Source organism: Strigops habroptila, chromosome 3, assembly GCF_004027225.2.
Source record: "Strigops habroptila isolate Jane chromosome 3, bStrHab1.2.pri, whole genome shotgun sequence".
Classification (NCBI taxonomy): domain Eukaryota; kingdom Metazoa; phylum Chordata; class Aves; order Psittaciformes; family Psittacidae; genus Strigops; species Strigops habroptila.
In genome coordinates this window covers 27,889,586-27,905,674 of record NC_044279.2, presented here as the reverse complement: position 1 = coordinate 27,905,674, position 16,089 = coordinate 27,889,586, and the positions used below count along the sequence as shown (strand labels likewise).

The 16,089-nt window shown below is 47.6% G+C and overlaps 1 protein-coding gene across 1 annotated transcript in view; it reads left to right on the top strand.

The window, feature by feature from the left end:
- The first annotated feature begins 3,957 nt into the window (after window positions 1–3,957).
- The window catches only part of FOXP2 (forkhead box P2), a 415,715-nt gene continuing 403,583 nt past the window's right edge, over window positions 3,958–16,089 (top strand). Inside the window, exon 1 of the mRNA XM_030479870.2 lies at window positions 3,958–4,241. The gene's annotated coding sequence lies outside the window, so the exon portion shown is untranslated. The remainder of the gene's footprint in view (window positions 4,242–16,089) is intronic.

Genomic DNA, 16,089 nt, shown 5'->3' with positions numbered 1-16,089 from the left:
AGTGTTGATTGAAAGAGCTTAGTTGGTTATGAGAGGTTAGTTGACTATAGAGAAGGTAGAAAATTTAATTTATTTTCTTTTCAGAATAACATGAAAATAACGTGATGGCCAAGGGAATGCTGAAAGTGTTTATTGCCTGCAGCATAATCCCACATTTTATGAGATAGCCTGGAAAGTGGACATACAGCTTCAGAAGAAATGAGTTTCTCTCTTTTGACATGTCAACGAGCTAAAAGTGGAACTTTCCTTCCAAGTATTCACAGCTACTGGTAGGATATAGGAAAGGGAGTTTCTCTGGTACAAGGAATCACATTGGGAAACAGCATTTGAATGAGTGTGTTAAACTGCCACCTTCGCCTCGCAGTAATACTGGGAAATGCCTAGTGCTAATTACAGTATAAGGTCTGTGAGCACTTGCAAAATGTCAGGCTGAAGACAGGCAAAAAGCTGTGAATTTCCACAGTGGAAGAGAAACAACCTTGACTTGAAAAATTGCCTTTTAATGGTAAGCACTCCATACAGCAACCCACTCGGATTAATAGTTACTATACCACACCTGCCTTAAAATAGGAACTGTGATAAAATAATGATAAACTCGCTGGTTTTCACCTTGGGCTTCTGTGAGGATCCCTGTTTGCATGAGTAACAACTGGCCTCTGAAACACGGGGAACCCCAGGACCCAAAGCATCCCAAAGGAAACACTCCTTCCTTCTTGATCCTTCGATACTTATAGCAAATTGGCATGTGCACTCCCTTTAAGAGAAGAATTTAGGAAGAGCTGAAGTCTGCTGGGAAGCTCTTACATGGACAAAGCAAGTACCATGTTTACACCAGGTAATATAAAATCATTTAACGCTTCTGCTGAGGATTTGTTTACAGCTCTTGAAATTTTAAGAGTAATGAGAGGTTTCATTAGGACTTCACAGCCTTCTTCCCAGATACCATTCCAACTTGTGTTTTCTATATATTCCTTTTCAGGATTCAGCATCGCAGAGGACAGGTATATGAAATGGAATGGCAAGGTTTCTAGGGCGAAAGAGCAAAAAGAAAGAAAGTTGCCACCTCTCATTAAGATTTATTATAGGTCTGAACTTTTGTAGTCCCGAAGCTTAACGACAGATGGTGGTGTAACTCCACCAATTTTGCAACGTCTCCTTTCGCTTTGATGTTGCAATACAGATTCTCCTCGGTTTGACTTCGGTTAAAACGAGCATTTTCTGCTCTTCGCGAAGTGTCTCGGGAGCTGTGTGAGGTGACAGAGGCAACGAACCTGTTTAGAAGAGGACCCCGTTTGTTTTCCTGTTCGCTTTCTAAACAACTCTAATGGAAATGGCAACCTGATAGACACCCAACGCTGCCAGCTGCACGGAGAAAATACGTTAAATTAATTAAAGGAAGACGGTTTCAAAGCGGTTTATTTCAAGCGAGAAATACAATTGTGCAGATGAAATCTCGAACCGTAAACAGGAACAAATAAAACGCATCAGGCTTTTTCATTAGAAATCCGAGTTGTATTTTACACCGTTAGCGCCGCAGTAAAAGAAAAAAAAAAAAAAAAAGTCGGGAAAGTGTTTGTTTGTTTGTTTGTTTAGCTTTAAATTTGTGTGGGACCGGTGAGCACCGCCGAGGCATTCAAGCAGCCAAGGGCCGTGCGATTCCCGGTGCGTTGTTGCCCCGGTCAGCGTGCCCTCTGAAGGGAAGGATTCGTGGAACAAAGCGCAGCCCGGGCCAAGGGACGGCGCTGGCAGCACTGCAGGAACTCGAGGCAGCGGAGGGGCCCGGCCCGACGGCGGCGGCCGCCGACGGCACGGCACAGCCCAGCCCAGCCCAGCCCAGCCCGGCAGGGCAAGCCCGGGAGTGGCGGTGTGCCGCCCATCCCGGGACGGCGCGTCCGTTCGCCGCCCAAGGAAGCCGGCGCTGGCCGCACCGCTCCGCGGGTCCGGTGCTGCGGGCTCTGTAGCCAACAAGTGCGCGGCTCGGCGTGCTCCGCCGATACCGGCGTTCAGCCGCCCGCCGCGGACGGCTCCGAAGGGAGAGCCGCCGTTCCCCCCGGGGCACCCCTTCCCGACCGCCAGCGCCCGCACTGGGAGTGAAGCGGCAGCCTCCGGGCTGCGCAACTTGCGCCCCAGCGATGCTCGGCGCCCCGGCCCGCGGAGCCCGTCGGCGGCCGGAGCCTGCGAGGCCCGATTTCGTTTGCAGGCCGGCGGGGAGCGCGGCTGCGGGCTGGCACACTTCGCCCCCTCCCGCCAGGCCGGCCCGCGGGGCGCGGAGCCGCGGAGGGCGGCTGCCCCCCGAAACTCCGTCCCGCGCCGCCGCAGCCCCGAGGGGTGCGCGGCGGATGTCGTCCGCAACCGTTGCGCTCGCAAAGCGGCGCGGGCGCCGGCGGTTCCCCGGTAACCCGTGCGGTGTCGGGGCGGGGGAAGGGGGTGTTGAGACAAAAGAGTGGCGAGTAGGAAATAAACATATTTTACGACCACCCATCGGCCGCGCCGCGAGCCTGCCCCGGCGGTGAACTTTCACCTCGCGAACCCGGCCGCGCCCCATTGGCTGCCCGCGCCCCGCCACCGCCCCGCACGGGCCCCGCCACCGCCCCGGCCCCGCCGCCGCGGGCGGGCGGAAGGGTGCGCGGCGGGGCGGGGGGCTGCCCGCGCCCGGGGGCCGCCGCGAGGGGACCCCTCCGAGTTGCCGGAGTTGCGGCGGCTCCGCCTCCGCGGTAGAGGCTCCCCCCGCCCCGCCCGGTGCCGCCGGGCGCCGAGCGCCCGGTAGTGCCCGCGCCGGGGATCGCCGGCGTCCCCGGGCGGGAGCGGCGAGGCGGCGAGCGGGCAGCCTCCTGCCGAGCACCGGGGGGCAAAGTTTGCAGGGGTTTTAATTTAACAACCGCGGTGCCGGTTAACGCCGAGTGACGGCCGCTTTGATCCTGGTCCCCCGCGAGCACCGGGCGGCTATCCCATCCCATCCCGTCCCGTCCCACGCGAGGAGCGCGGGGCCGGTGTTTCCGCGCCGTGTCCTGGCGGGCTCCGGGATAACGAACCCCGCGCTCCGCTCGCGAGCATAGCGTGCTGCCCCCGCGCTCGCGCAAGTCCTTCCTCACAGGCGCACCCCCGGAACTGAGCGGCCGCGATCTGCCGCGGGGACGGGTGAGAACGGCACCGGCTTGTGCCCCGCTGCCCGCCGTGCCAGCGCTCCTCCCCGCCCCGCTCCCCCACTCGGACATCACTGTAAAATGTTTCTCCGTGGGCAAACGGCAGCCCTGGGCACGCGGAGAGCTGCGAGTCCCCGCTGCGGGCGGACTCCTGCACCTTGCTCCGAAATGCCCCGCGGGAGCGGGGGGAGAAAGAGGAAGAAAGTTTGTGGTCCCACGCGTGTCTCCCAGGCAAAGCTGCCGCCGGAGCGAGGCCCGTCCGGCCACGCTGCCGCCCCACACGCGTCCCCGGCCTGCCTTCGCGCGAGGCCCGCGGCACCCCGGGGCTGCCAGCACGGCACGGTGCTCGGCTTTGTTTTCCGCCCGTCTGCTAAAGTCGTTGTGCCTAACGGGGCCGGGGCGCGGCGGGAGGGGCGCGGCGGCGGGGAGGGGGCGGCCGCCGCCAGCAAACAACTTCCCCGACGGTGTGTTTGTTGACATAGCAGGTGAACCTGCTGCCCGCCGCGGCCACAGGTCCCGGCTCCGGCGGGGAGCGGCCGGGGGAGGCGCGGCGCGGCGCGGGTACGGCCAGCGCGTCCCGCCGCACATTTTTTTTTTTGTTGCCATCCCCCTCCGCTGCTCCCCCCCCCGCCCCCCCGCGCGTTATTAGCACTTCTGTGCAGGCTACTGCGCGATCATGTGAGGGCTCGCTGCTCACTCCCCTCTCCGAAGCAGCCGGTGTGTGCGGCGGCGGCGGGGTTTTCTTTCCTTCTCTCCCCCCCCCCCTTTTTTTTTCGCATTCCCAACAAAACACATACACACAGCGGCGCACCCCGCACACTCCGCGCTCGGGCGGACCCGCACGCCGCGGCAGGGAGCGCGGCGCCGCACCGGCAGCGCGAAGCAGCGCCGGCCGCCGGCGGGGCGAGAGACACCGCCGCTCCGCGCGCGAGGAAGGGCCCCGCGCGCCCGCCCGCCCCCCGCTCCCCCGGCCCCGCGCGTCCCGGCGGCGGCTCCGCCCGCAGAGACTTTGCATGTGCGCGCGGCGGCGTGCGGCTCCGGGCGCCCTTTTCTCTCGGTGTCAGCTCGCCGGGACGCCCTGCACGGTGTCTCCTCCCGGTAAGTGCTACTCCCCTTCCCCCCCCGCTCCCCGGTGTGACTTGCTGCTTCCATCAGCTCCCCCCCTCCCGCCGCCGCCGCCGCTCACTGACTTGCTGCCGCCGCGGGAAAGTTTGGCCGCGGCCGGCGCGGCCGCGGGAGTGACATGTGTCAGGTCTCCTGGCGCCTTGGGGCACGGCTCCCAAAAATGCACCGCGGGTGGGGACGAGGGGCGAGCTCGGCGGCCCGGGGCCGCCGGTGCCCCGGCCGGAGTTAGTGCTGCGCCTGCCCAACCCGGCGTACCGGGCCGCCCGGAGGAGCGGGGCGGCCGCGGCTGGCTCCGCGGGGGCCACCCTCCCGCCGCGCAGGGCCGCGGAACCCGCGCCCCCCCCCCCCCCCCCGCGTAATTAGAAACAAACAACCTGTAGCCTCGCCGTACGGGCATAGAAGTGCGAGGCGGGGAGGGCTCGGGGCCGGGCTTCTGAGGGAACGTGTGCCGGTGAGGCTCGGCCGTCCGCGCCTCGCCTCCCCGGTTGTGGGTTTTTTCTTTTCTTTTTTCCTCTTTTTATGTTTTTTGGGTTGGTTTTTTTCCCCCTCTTTTCCCCGGGACCTCTCCAGCAGACAGCCCGGGTGAAGAAACGTGTCACGTTTCTCTTTGTGTGCTGCCTGCCTGCCGAGGGAGCGGCGCACCCCGGCCCCCGCCTCCCGCTCGCCCGCCCCGCGCAGGGGCCGCTGCCGCTCGCGCTCCCGCTGCCGGCCGCCCCCTCGGGGCCGAACCGGCGCGCCCCCGCTGGCGCGGGCGGAAACCGCAGGCACGCGGGGTGCCCGCGGGGCTTCCCGCCGATGTGCGGGCTGACCCTCCCCTTGGCTTGCACCCCCCCCAAAAGACAAAAGCCCAGTCCCAATAATTAATGAATAATGACAGAGCTGCGGAGCTCCAGAGGTGGCTGCCATGGTGGGCATGTGGGGGCCTCCCCTTAAAATTGGCTCTCAAAATTGAAGAGGACTGCGAGACCAGGAAAGTTTGGGAAGTTTGATTTTTAGGAGTGGGAAGAGACAGACGCCCATGTCTATGGGGCACACTTGGTGATGCTTCTCCAGTCGGGAGCAGAGAGAGGAGGGAAGGGTGAGCATGGGTGCTGTGGGGCTTGCAGGCTGTGGAGCTCTCGGCCTCCCGTAACCTGCTGCAGAGACGTTTGCTGCCCATCGAGCTTGCATAGGGAAGGTGAAGGTGAAGGCAGTCTGTGAAGCGTTTTTTGCTCCCTTCCCTGCAGCTGGGCTTGTGTTAGGTTCAGGGTCAGGGTCGTGAGGCTGCAGGCCCATTTTCCCGTGCAGCCCTGACCAAGCGTGCTGACCGCATCCTGGGATGGGATTTCTGGTGGAGGGGCAAAGCCTGGGCTGCGTGCAGGCAGTGGGGGCAGGCAGGAGAACATTCAGCTAAAACTTGTGCGAATAGTCTGGACGGAAGGCAGGCAGCCAGTGTGTGCTCAGGGGAAAAATAATCTCAACAGTAACCACCCTCAATTTCTAGTATCGTCGTCTGTACATAAAGAGTGCAGAGCTGCCGACGGAAGAACGGGCAGTAATCTCCACCTGGGAATCACTTCTACTTTTAGAAATCCCTGTTTATGTACTTTCTCACAGAGAGAAACACGAAAGTTTCCCTTCCAAAGCGGATTTCCCCGTGTCTCTTCCCTGCATAAAGGCCCCTGTCCGAAACTTGCTTGAAGGAGCGGGAATCTTTCTGTTGACATCAGTAAGAATGGCTCCATTGACTCTGTGGGTTTGGATCAGGCCCTTGGAAATTTCATTACAAACATGAGACTAGGAAGTGGCGCACAGTGTCTGTGTACCCTCATTAGTTTGTGTGTGTAGGGGGGAAGAAATCACAAAGTTTTTAGAGATTCTCACGTTTGTTTATTTTTTTCCCTCATGCTAGGTAATTTAAAACCATTAAGGAGAAACATTACTGCTAGTAATACTACTCTGAAGAAAATATGATTAATTATTAAATCGGTTTCTCTAATGCTACACTAAACCCTTTTGAGTGAGATATAGTTTTTAGTGTTCGAATTATTATTTATTTTTAAGGTTTTTCCTGACTATAGATACTAAAAATAACCCTGTTGTGCAGTAATTTGCTATTTTAATGTCCTTCTTGCAAACAGGCAGTGTTCTGTAGCATTTTATATACTTAAATCATTCCTTTAATTATTCAGAATAGTAGATTACTAAACGGTTGAGGGAAAGGAAAGAGTGTTTCAAGTACAGTGTTTCCAAAACACATACAGTAACCTTCATGGGAATTGATAGGTCACTTAGTGGCATACAAAAGATATATAATTAGACATTCTGATTTATTTTGTTAATATATAGCATCTGAAATACACTGCTTCATGTGAGGCCTTGGTCGTGTAGGCTTTAACTGTAAGCTTACCAGGAAGCTTAAGCATAACCAATTGGATAAATATTTGGGTATTTCTTTGTTTTTAGTTTAACCTCAGTGATTCTTAACTTTTGGTCACAAGATCTTTACTGCAGTGAAGTGTTTGTAACGTTTGAGAGAGGACTGAACCTGAATGATTTGTTGCTTTCTCCTTAGTGAAGATTTGTGTAAAATTACCAGAGAGTCTATAAGTAAAAACCAAATTAGGGTTTTTTGGGTGTGAGGAAGAGTAATAGAAGTATTTCAAGTTCAGAACATTTTAACTGGTGCATACATGGTACTATTTTAAAGCTGCACCAGGGTTTGTACAAGTCAGGTGTTGAGTTTCATACATTTTTAAGTGACTGATTTTTTTTGTAATCATCTGTTGCTTATACATTTTTTGAATGCTTTCTGTAATAGAATGTGTCAGACTATCATTTTAAGATTAAAGGTGTATTTGCTCAGAAACATTCCTGTCGGACTCCAGTGTATTTTTAGAAAAGTTCTTGTTGAACTCAAATGTATTGAAAAGAATTACAGTAGCACAAGATTTTTTTTTTTTTTTTTTTTTTTTTGTGTGTGTGTGTGTGTGTGTGGACTGATTTACGTGAGCTGGAATGAGCTTTTTATATTCTGAGGAATATACCTGATTCAGCATTGCATGCACAGGAGTTATTCAAGGCTAGTGGGCTGAAAACAATAGAAAACTTCTGAGATGTGAACCGTGTTGTGGCAGTGTTTCGCTATGTGTCATTGAAAATGTCACTTAACCACTTTGTTTTTCATCATCAAAATGTGAGGGCTGGTATTTATCTACCTTTCTGGTAGGGTGATTAATTAATATTTCTTGAACACTGAGTACTCTTTTGTTCCATCTCTATTTTTACCAGGTTTATTTTGGAGAAATTAAATTTTTATGGTGGCTGGAAAAGAATGGTTCATGGGAATCATCATGTTTTTCCTTTGTGAGTCAGATCGTGAAGAGGTCACTTGCTCGTAGGGATTGAAAATGATTTAGGACATAGGTCACTGAGAAATACCCATGGAATGATTTTGAGTAGAGAAAATTGCAAATCACGGTCAAACTGAAAAAATGCTATCAACTTTGTTGCAAAATAATAATTTTTTGTACACTGGAACTGATTGCTTGGTTTAAATTTTGTGACAGCTAGTGGGTCTAGAAGTAATGCAGATTACCTATTTTTTTTTTTTTACAGCCAATGTAGCATACCTCTCAACTAATCCTTGTTAGAAGAAATACTTCTCCTTTAGATTCCCATTCGCTGTTCTGTTTTGGCTTGAGATCCTTGTTGATTGTACGTGTAAATTAGTGGCATCAGTAAAACTGGAGAAAAAGAAAAAAAAAAGATTGAATTATAGAAAAGGCTAGCTGTAATAAACTAACCTCTTCCATAAAAATTAATCTTAAAATTCCAATTACAGAGTTCACTGTTAGTTGTTTGGAGGTTTTTTCTACGTTTGCCGCATTCATGAGGAAGAATGAGCATTCTTACCTTTTTGTAATCACTTCCAAGGGTAGTTTTAAACTTAAATTTCAAAACTTCTAGACTGACACAAAACCAAGGAGCAGTCCCACAAGTATCATTTAACACCGATCATCTTTTTTTCTCCTTTCCGAGGCTCTCAGTAGTTCAATCATGCTACTTTTTAGAACCTTCCAAGTTGTTTACAGCAAATTATAAAAGGCAGCTATCATTTGATGCAAGATTTACATCTATTTTGGCTTTTCTGCCCCAGTGCCCCCACCCTCTCCCCCCATTTCTGTTAGGTTTGTGTTTTAAGGGCAAGACTGTGTTCTATGCCAGAAAGCTGGATTTGAGAGTGCCAGCAATAGTTGGCCTATGCTGTCATCACTGAAGTAGCTGAAAATAATCTCTTTAATGAACGGTTGCTACAGTGTTTATTGGTTCACCAAAGTGCAGTTTGGGATGGTGTTAGAAAGTGAAGTTTGAACTCTGACAAGTGAGTTATGTGTGGAATTATGTTTAGTATCACGATTTCAGTTCCTATTCTAAGAAAAATGGAATTAAAACGTTAAGCACATTGTATTATACTATTAAATATCTTAAGTCTTTTTAATAAATTGTAGAAGTTGTTGAGGAGGGGGAATAAGAACATTGTAGGCTTAAATTTTATCCGTTTAGTTAGTTGTTTCTTCTTCCTACAAATAGTAATTGCATGTCCATAGCTGGAAAGGGTTTCGCAGCAGTTCGTTTCTTATTTAAATGTGTGCCTTAGCCAGGCTGGCTGCTGAGGGGAGAGCCAATCCCCTTGGATACCGAGGGTTCTGCTCTCGATGTGCCCCGAGCACTGCTGTATTTTCTGCTCGATAGCAGAGGGCTTCTGTGTGGCTGTGGGTAACGCAGATGAATTGCTGATTGATCAGTCTGTACAAGGCAGGCAGGTTTAAGGGGCAGGCAGCACCTTCATTCAAGGTGCAGAAGGGATATTTTCTGCCCTGTCCCCCCGCCTGTGTCCCTGCTGCTGCGTGATGGCCTTTGTGGGGTGGAAGGAGTGATTGACTGCAGATCTCCATCACAAAGCCCAAGTCCTTGTTAGAGTCCACATGTTATGGCTTACCTGTGGAGCTTGTTTATCAAGAGGCTCTGATTTTCTGCTTCCCATGGGCAGCAGGCACTGAAAGTGGGTGGTGGGGTGTCTCTCTTTTGGAAAGTTTCTAGCCAGTTGGTGGTTGCAGGGTCCACAGAGATGCTGCGGATCCTTTGCTCACTACGCTGGTCCTTTAGACCTCTGCCATGCATCAGACCATGGCTGCAAATTGCATCAAATCAGGTATTCTTGTAAATTGCTGATCTCAGTCCCATTTCAACTAGTTTGCCTCCAGGATGTTATGAGGACGACTGAGATTCCAGCAGGCCTGTGCCAACCTTGTCCCTGTGGGGAATACTCTTTACTATCGGGCCCCAAATTGGAAATTCATTTGAAGAGTGGCATTTTGAGGCTAGGTGATACACTGGTATATATATAACTGATCTAGAGATATATGTATCTAACTATATAACTAGAAAGTTGTTGGGTTTTTCTAAGCACATAATTTCTTTGTATAAGTATTTACATTGCTATGAAAAGTGTCCTGTATCTTTTAAGATTGATATTTTGTTAATGATCCCATTAGAATAATTTATTTTTTCTTTCGCAACTTTGGTCAGCATTTCTCTCCGAAGTAAGTTTAAGTACTGATTTATTCCATTATCCAGCTTCCTATTTCAACCTAAACCAATACAATATATATTTAAAGAAAAATATTTTGTATTTGATCCAATTTTAAATTATGTATTTGACCTAATTTGACAAATTAAATTTTTGCCACATGTATATGTAAAACCAGTGTGATCTTGGTGGATATTACCACTATGATTTTTGTAATCTGTCTTTTGAGGGAAGGAAGGAGGATGGCTGTACAAATTTGGTGTATTGCTCTGCTTGTCTAGCAGGACCAAATCGGATAATTCAGTCTGCAAACTAAGGAAGTTGTGTTTAGAGAAACAGTCTGAATTGCCAAGTTGTTTTAAGCGTAATACTGTGCTAAGGATCTGTCAGATGCTGATTTTGATTTTGCACAGGAACAGCAAAGAAAATTTAAATAGGTGAATATCCTGAATACCATTTAAACTTTGCCATCCTGTCAGCGCCAAGTGTTCTTCTAAAAAAAGTTACTCTCAATTAATGTTGTTCATTTCTCCTTCTGTAAGTCTTACTATTGATGCTGAGGAGGCACATTGTTCTGCTGGAATTGTGATCTACCTAATAAAGCAAGTGGTGGGTAATACCTGTGTAATATAACCTGTAGCTGATATTTAACTGCTTGGAAATTAGATCAGAAACTGTCAAGTTTTGCCATGTACAAATAATGTAGAGGAAACTTTAAGGGTTAGCGGTGGGAAGCCACAAAGGGTGTTGGAAAGGAGAGGGACAACACACAAACAATAGAGAGTTGGGGAGTGCTGTGGAAGGAGGCCAGAGAAAACATGTGGCTGGGCAGGAGCCAGGGAAGGCGCAGGCAGCACTGCCAGGAGGTGGGCAGCCGCTTGGAAAACAGGGGCTTTGGTTCACAGGGGAAAGAGCAGTGTGATTTTTATGTGGTGCCTGATATATGAAATGAATTTTTTCACCTTCACTTCATCTATGGGAAGAAATAATGAACTTGCACACCAGCATTATGCATGCGGTTGGGCACGGATCTTACAGGCACAGGAGTTATGTGAGTTTACGCTGGCCGTGGTCGAGGCTGTAGAGTGCTGTAAGCTATTTTTTAAATACTAGATCTGGTTAATTCTAATGTGTGTCTTTGGATACTTTTATTAGTTGTTACACTGAAAGTTGATTTTTCATTACTGCAAATCAACGTATCCCTTTCTTAGTATGGCAGAGGAGGGACGGAGCTCTTCTGAAGATAAGAGGGAAGAAAAGTGTGTGGAAAACAGAGGCTATAGTATCTTTCAGAGTCTAAAACACCATAATTGAAATATTTATAATTCAAGGCACTTCTCTGTAAGAGAAGACAGACAGGATTGTGGTTTCATTACAGTACTTACAGTATTCTCATGACCTAAAAATGAAAACACAAAATCTAATGGAATCAGGTGTGCACAGACTGCAGAGATCTATGTATCTGTTGAACTGTTGTGCTTTCCACTTGTGTCACCATGTTTCCATCTTTGTAGAAGAACACATTTAATTCAGTAAGGAATAAATGACTATCCTGTGTACTGCATGGTGAATGTAAGATGTGCTGAGGGCTCCTTGATACATGGCAAAAATAATTCTTCATTGAAAATCAATTAATGGAATATATGGGTGCTAAAACTGTAAAAATATTAGGATGGTACTTTGCTAAAGATGAAATGCCTTCATGCAGAGATTCATTCAGACTCATTTGTTGCCAGTCTTGAATGCATTTGAATTACTTTTAATGTTGTGATGATGCCTGTAAATTGTTGTTGGTACACAATAACTGTCAGAGTACATTGAAGAATATGTATGGTAAGTAATTCAACAGATAACTATATTGAATATACGGAAGAATTTTTACATGGTGTTATAAATCCCTGTAAATTCTTTTGCTTAAGAAAAGGAATTAAGTGCATTATGACAGAAACTTTTACATATTTGGTATTTAATTCTATTTTTAGTGACTGACATCTTGTAAAAGCGTTAAAGCTTTGTGTTTATGTGTTTAGCATTGGATGTTGTGACCAATCCGTTCTTGGGCTTCTGTGTGTTATTGACCAGGAAAGGGTGTGACATACACCTGAGCAACCAGAAATTTATATCTTGTGAACTGTGATATGGCAACTTTTTAAAAATGTTGAGGTTTTTTGTTTTGTTTTGGTTGGTTTTGTTTTGTTTTCTGTCTGGGAGCTGGATCACGCTTTCGAGCCACAGAGAAGACAGGAGAATGGTAAAACTGCCAAAATACTTGTCTATAGCTGCAGGACATTGCTAAGGTGGGGAAGTTGATGATTGCTCAGATGTTGTTCCTGCGGAGCTGTGCAGCTTTGGGAGCAGTGTGCGTCCGTGCGTACACCTGCATGTGTGGCTGCACAGTGGAGCAGGGCTCCTGTGTCCATCCACAGCTTTCTGGGAATCTGGGAATGAGGCTTCAGCTTTCAGAAGGAAAATGAGTATGTCAGGTGGATTTACTGCTTTTCAGGATATGGGACAGAAAACATCCTAAAGAAGATTGGAGTCAGTAAAGACAAAAACATTCAGTCTTTTGCTAAAACAGTAAATGTGAGGGATGTGGTTCTCCTGGCCAGGAACTGACTGTGCTGGAGAGTGAATTTTACAATATAAAGAAGATATTTTAAAAATGAGGGAAGGTGTTTCCAGACCAGGTTTACATTCATTTCCAGACTGACCATGGCTTGTGGCATTGGTGTCTTTCTGTGTCCCAGCTGCTGGTTGTCCCCGGGGTGGCTGTGAGGTCCAGGGAGGCTTGTACTGGCAATGAGGTCTGGAGCGGTGAGTGGTGGATTAACTCAATCCATTGGCAACAGCCTTCCACCCGGCAGGACATCGTGCTCAGACTGAGCTTCCCAGATCCTGTGGCACACAGGTGCCCTTGTTGTGGCTTGACGTGTCTCAGGCTTCAGGAGAGGACATGCTTGATAGGATGGCCATATCCTTGTGTTGAAAAATCTGTCCCAGTACCTTCAGCCCTGATCCTGAATTTTCTGTAACTGATGTGAAGGCTCCCTGTTTTGGCTTAGGCACTGAGGTTCCTCGATGCTTTGGATGTGTTTGTATGTTCCTGTGAAAACAGGTTTCTGAGGTCGAGAAGTTAGCAGCCATTTAGCTGCTCTTCATAGTCACCTAGACTGAGGCAGATGATGGACCACTTGTGTGTATTTAAGCCAAATCCAAGTGTTTTCAGTTTTTCTTTCAGTACACGTTCTCACACCAACTGTTCCTAGGCTCTCTGCAAGTCGCTCCTAAGATGAAAAATCATATTCAATGATTTTTTTAAAAAATATTTAAATACTTTAAACGGCTCACTTCCATTTACTCAGTAGATGAGTCTTAAAAAGTACAGCAGTCAGGTACATCACTGGTGAGGAACCAGAGACGCATGAGAAAGACATTCCTTAAAAGATGGACATAAATACTTGTTTTAAATCAGTTGTGTCCAACCTAATCAGCCAGGCATGACAGCCAGGCATGACATGTCTTGCACTGTGGCTGTAGGGTGTTGAGTGCCACATGATCAGTCCTAATACGCATGTGCAGCAAGTGTGGCATTTCCCAGGAGTTTTGGGCTTGCTTTATACACAACATATGAACACCAGTAATTTCCTATATATTCCTCCAGAAGGGATATGGTTGTAGGTTGGACCTTGCTCTCCTTTCTTGAGACTCTTCCTACACCTTATTATTTGGTTGTCACATGAGAGGAGCATTAGTGTAAAGTCTGAGAAAGGTGGCGGATGGAGCAAACTATGTGATGCTTGGGTGGTCCTCCTGAGTTGCAGGCTGGGCACTTGTATTTTAGATCTGTGTGACTCAGTGGAAGAATACATTTATATTACTTGGTTATGAGTAGAAGTGAAACCTACTGCCCCGGACTTAACTAAAGTGCCATTTTAAGTTACATTTCAGTACCTGTCTTCATTAGCTAGAATGAAATTTTAAACTTGAACTAGTAGCCTTCTTATGCATAGCACCTGTATATTTTGCTAATCAATAGAGCTTTTATCCAAGCCTCTAATTATACCTATGTATCATTTAAATATAGTTTTATAAACAGTCTTCTCTACCTGATGACTGCCATTTGGGTCTGTCTTGTTACATTACTGTCAGAACAGGGAACACCATTTTTTCAAGTCACTGTTAGGCATAAAATTCTGTTCCAAATTCTCTTGCCAACAAGATTTCCTTTAGCTGAATTTCTCTTCATCTAAGTCACAGATGAGTGGGAACAGAATGTGACCACAGACTTAAAAATATCTTTCTTATTGTCACCTGCAATATTACCATAGAACTAAGGAGTCTGAAGTTGCACAATATTTATGTTGCAGTCCAAACTGGCACAGCGTGGAATGCTTTGGTAGCAAAACAAGTCGCAGACCCAAGTCTCGTGCTGCATGCTTGGGAGGGGGTGAGCTGCTGCTCTTGGAGACCTCCTTCCGCGGGGAGGTCCCTGGGATCCCCTGCTTCATTATGGGCTGGGGGGACCTTTGCAGTGGCGAGGTGAGTGCTCAGAGCCTGGCTCACGGTGTGCATAGGTGATGCTTTGGGTCAGGCTGCGAGGACGGCTGCTTTGCTAAGCTGGGGGGCTATGTTAAGAGATTGTCTTTCTTTGAGGCCTCCTGGTTGGGATGGGCTCTTTTTCACTTTCTTTTTACTCCCAACACTTAGGGGGCCCCTTTGTTGGGAGGAGTTGCTTGGAAGAAACATTTCTAGTGTGTTTACTTTCTTCTGACAGATGGAAATAGTGAGTCACCATCCACTGTCACCTCTACTGCTCCGATCCCTGTAGGCACAGTGAAACTAACATTTCGTCTTGCTGCTGCTCGGGTAGGCTCTGCAACAGCTGAGGAACCTGATCTATTACTCCTGGCCTTCACTGGCAAACCCAATACAGTATATTTGCCTGTGACTGACATGCTTAGATCTGTGGCTATGAAATACCTGGTCAATTCGTCCAGCCTTTACCTTTAGCATTGGCTTTAACCCCTCAGGGCTCAGCTGCTTGCAGCATTTAAAGCATGGCAAGGAGGTTTATAGCAGAGATTTGACTCAGCAAGACTTGTGCTAACTCTTGCTGAAGATATGAAATACAATTTGTAGCTTATAATTGCTGCCTAATATGATCTTAGACCCTTACTTAAAATCCATTTAACTGATACTGTACTTTCTTTATAAAGTTATTATTGGGAGCTAACCTTTTCTTGTGTTGTGGTTAAATGTACAATGTAATAAGGGTGTTTTTTAATGTGTTTTAGAGTTGGAAGATGTGTTAGAGGTAACCTTTATGCAGAGAGTTTTATATAGTTGTAGTAAGAAGACCGATATTAAAATCCTGAACAGTAGTACCATCTGAATGTAATTTGTTCTTATTGTGTTTCGTGTGTGCCTGCTAGAGGAAGATGGTACAGGATATTGAGGAAATCTGTTTTGTCTTCCAGTATCTTTCCTACTGATAATTATTAACCTAGTGCAAAATGTTGTCTCCAGAAAGTTTTTGTACTTTGGTGCATACAAAAATACAAAAAGCATATAGGATACAATAGATAAATCACAATTCTTTCTTTCCTTACAGTTCAAGGAGAGCAACCTCAACACAAGAGTTTAGGCACAAATCTTTACTTTCTAGTTCAGGTCTTGATAAACAGGTATGGGCTGTGTCTGTTGAAGGTCTTCAGGGATCACTAATTTATAATAGTTTTAAAGATTAATTTTCCTCAATGACAAATGTTTTCTCATATCTATGGATATTAGTTCATCTGCTTTTGATTGCCTTATGGAAATGTAGGTTTGTTTGGAGTTGTAAGTTAAATATTTCTCCTGTGCTTAATTTTTGTTGATCTGATTTTTTTATTTTAACCAGGATTTCAGAACTCGTCTCCCTGCACCCTTATTGAAAATGCTTCAAACAGTGGTGAAGGCAGTAGAGCTTCATACCAGAAAATAGTTCAGGAAAAAAAAACCCAAACTCAACAGGCTGCTTAAGCAGAGAAGGATAAGATGTGTTGTAAGTGTGGACAGCCTTTGCTGGGATTTGCATTTTCTTTTCCCACTGTTAGTGTAGAAAGCTCTTTTTCTTCAGCCCTTTTATATTTTTTTTTTTTTTTTCCTTTTTTATTTTCCTTTTTCATTGCCCTTTCCTTTTGCCTCAAGGGGGCATTGTGGGTTGGAGGTGGGGAGCAGGTTTTGCCCCATGTCAGGCTATTTGCCTAT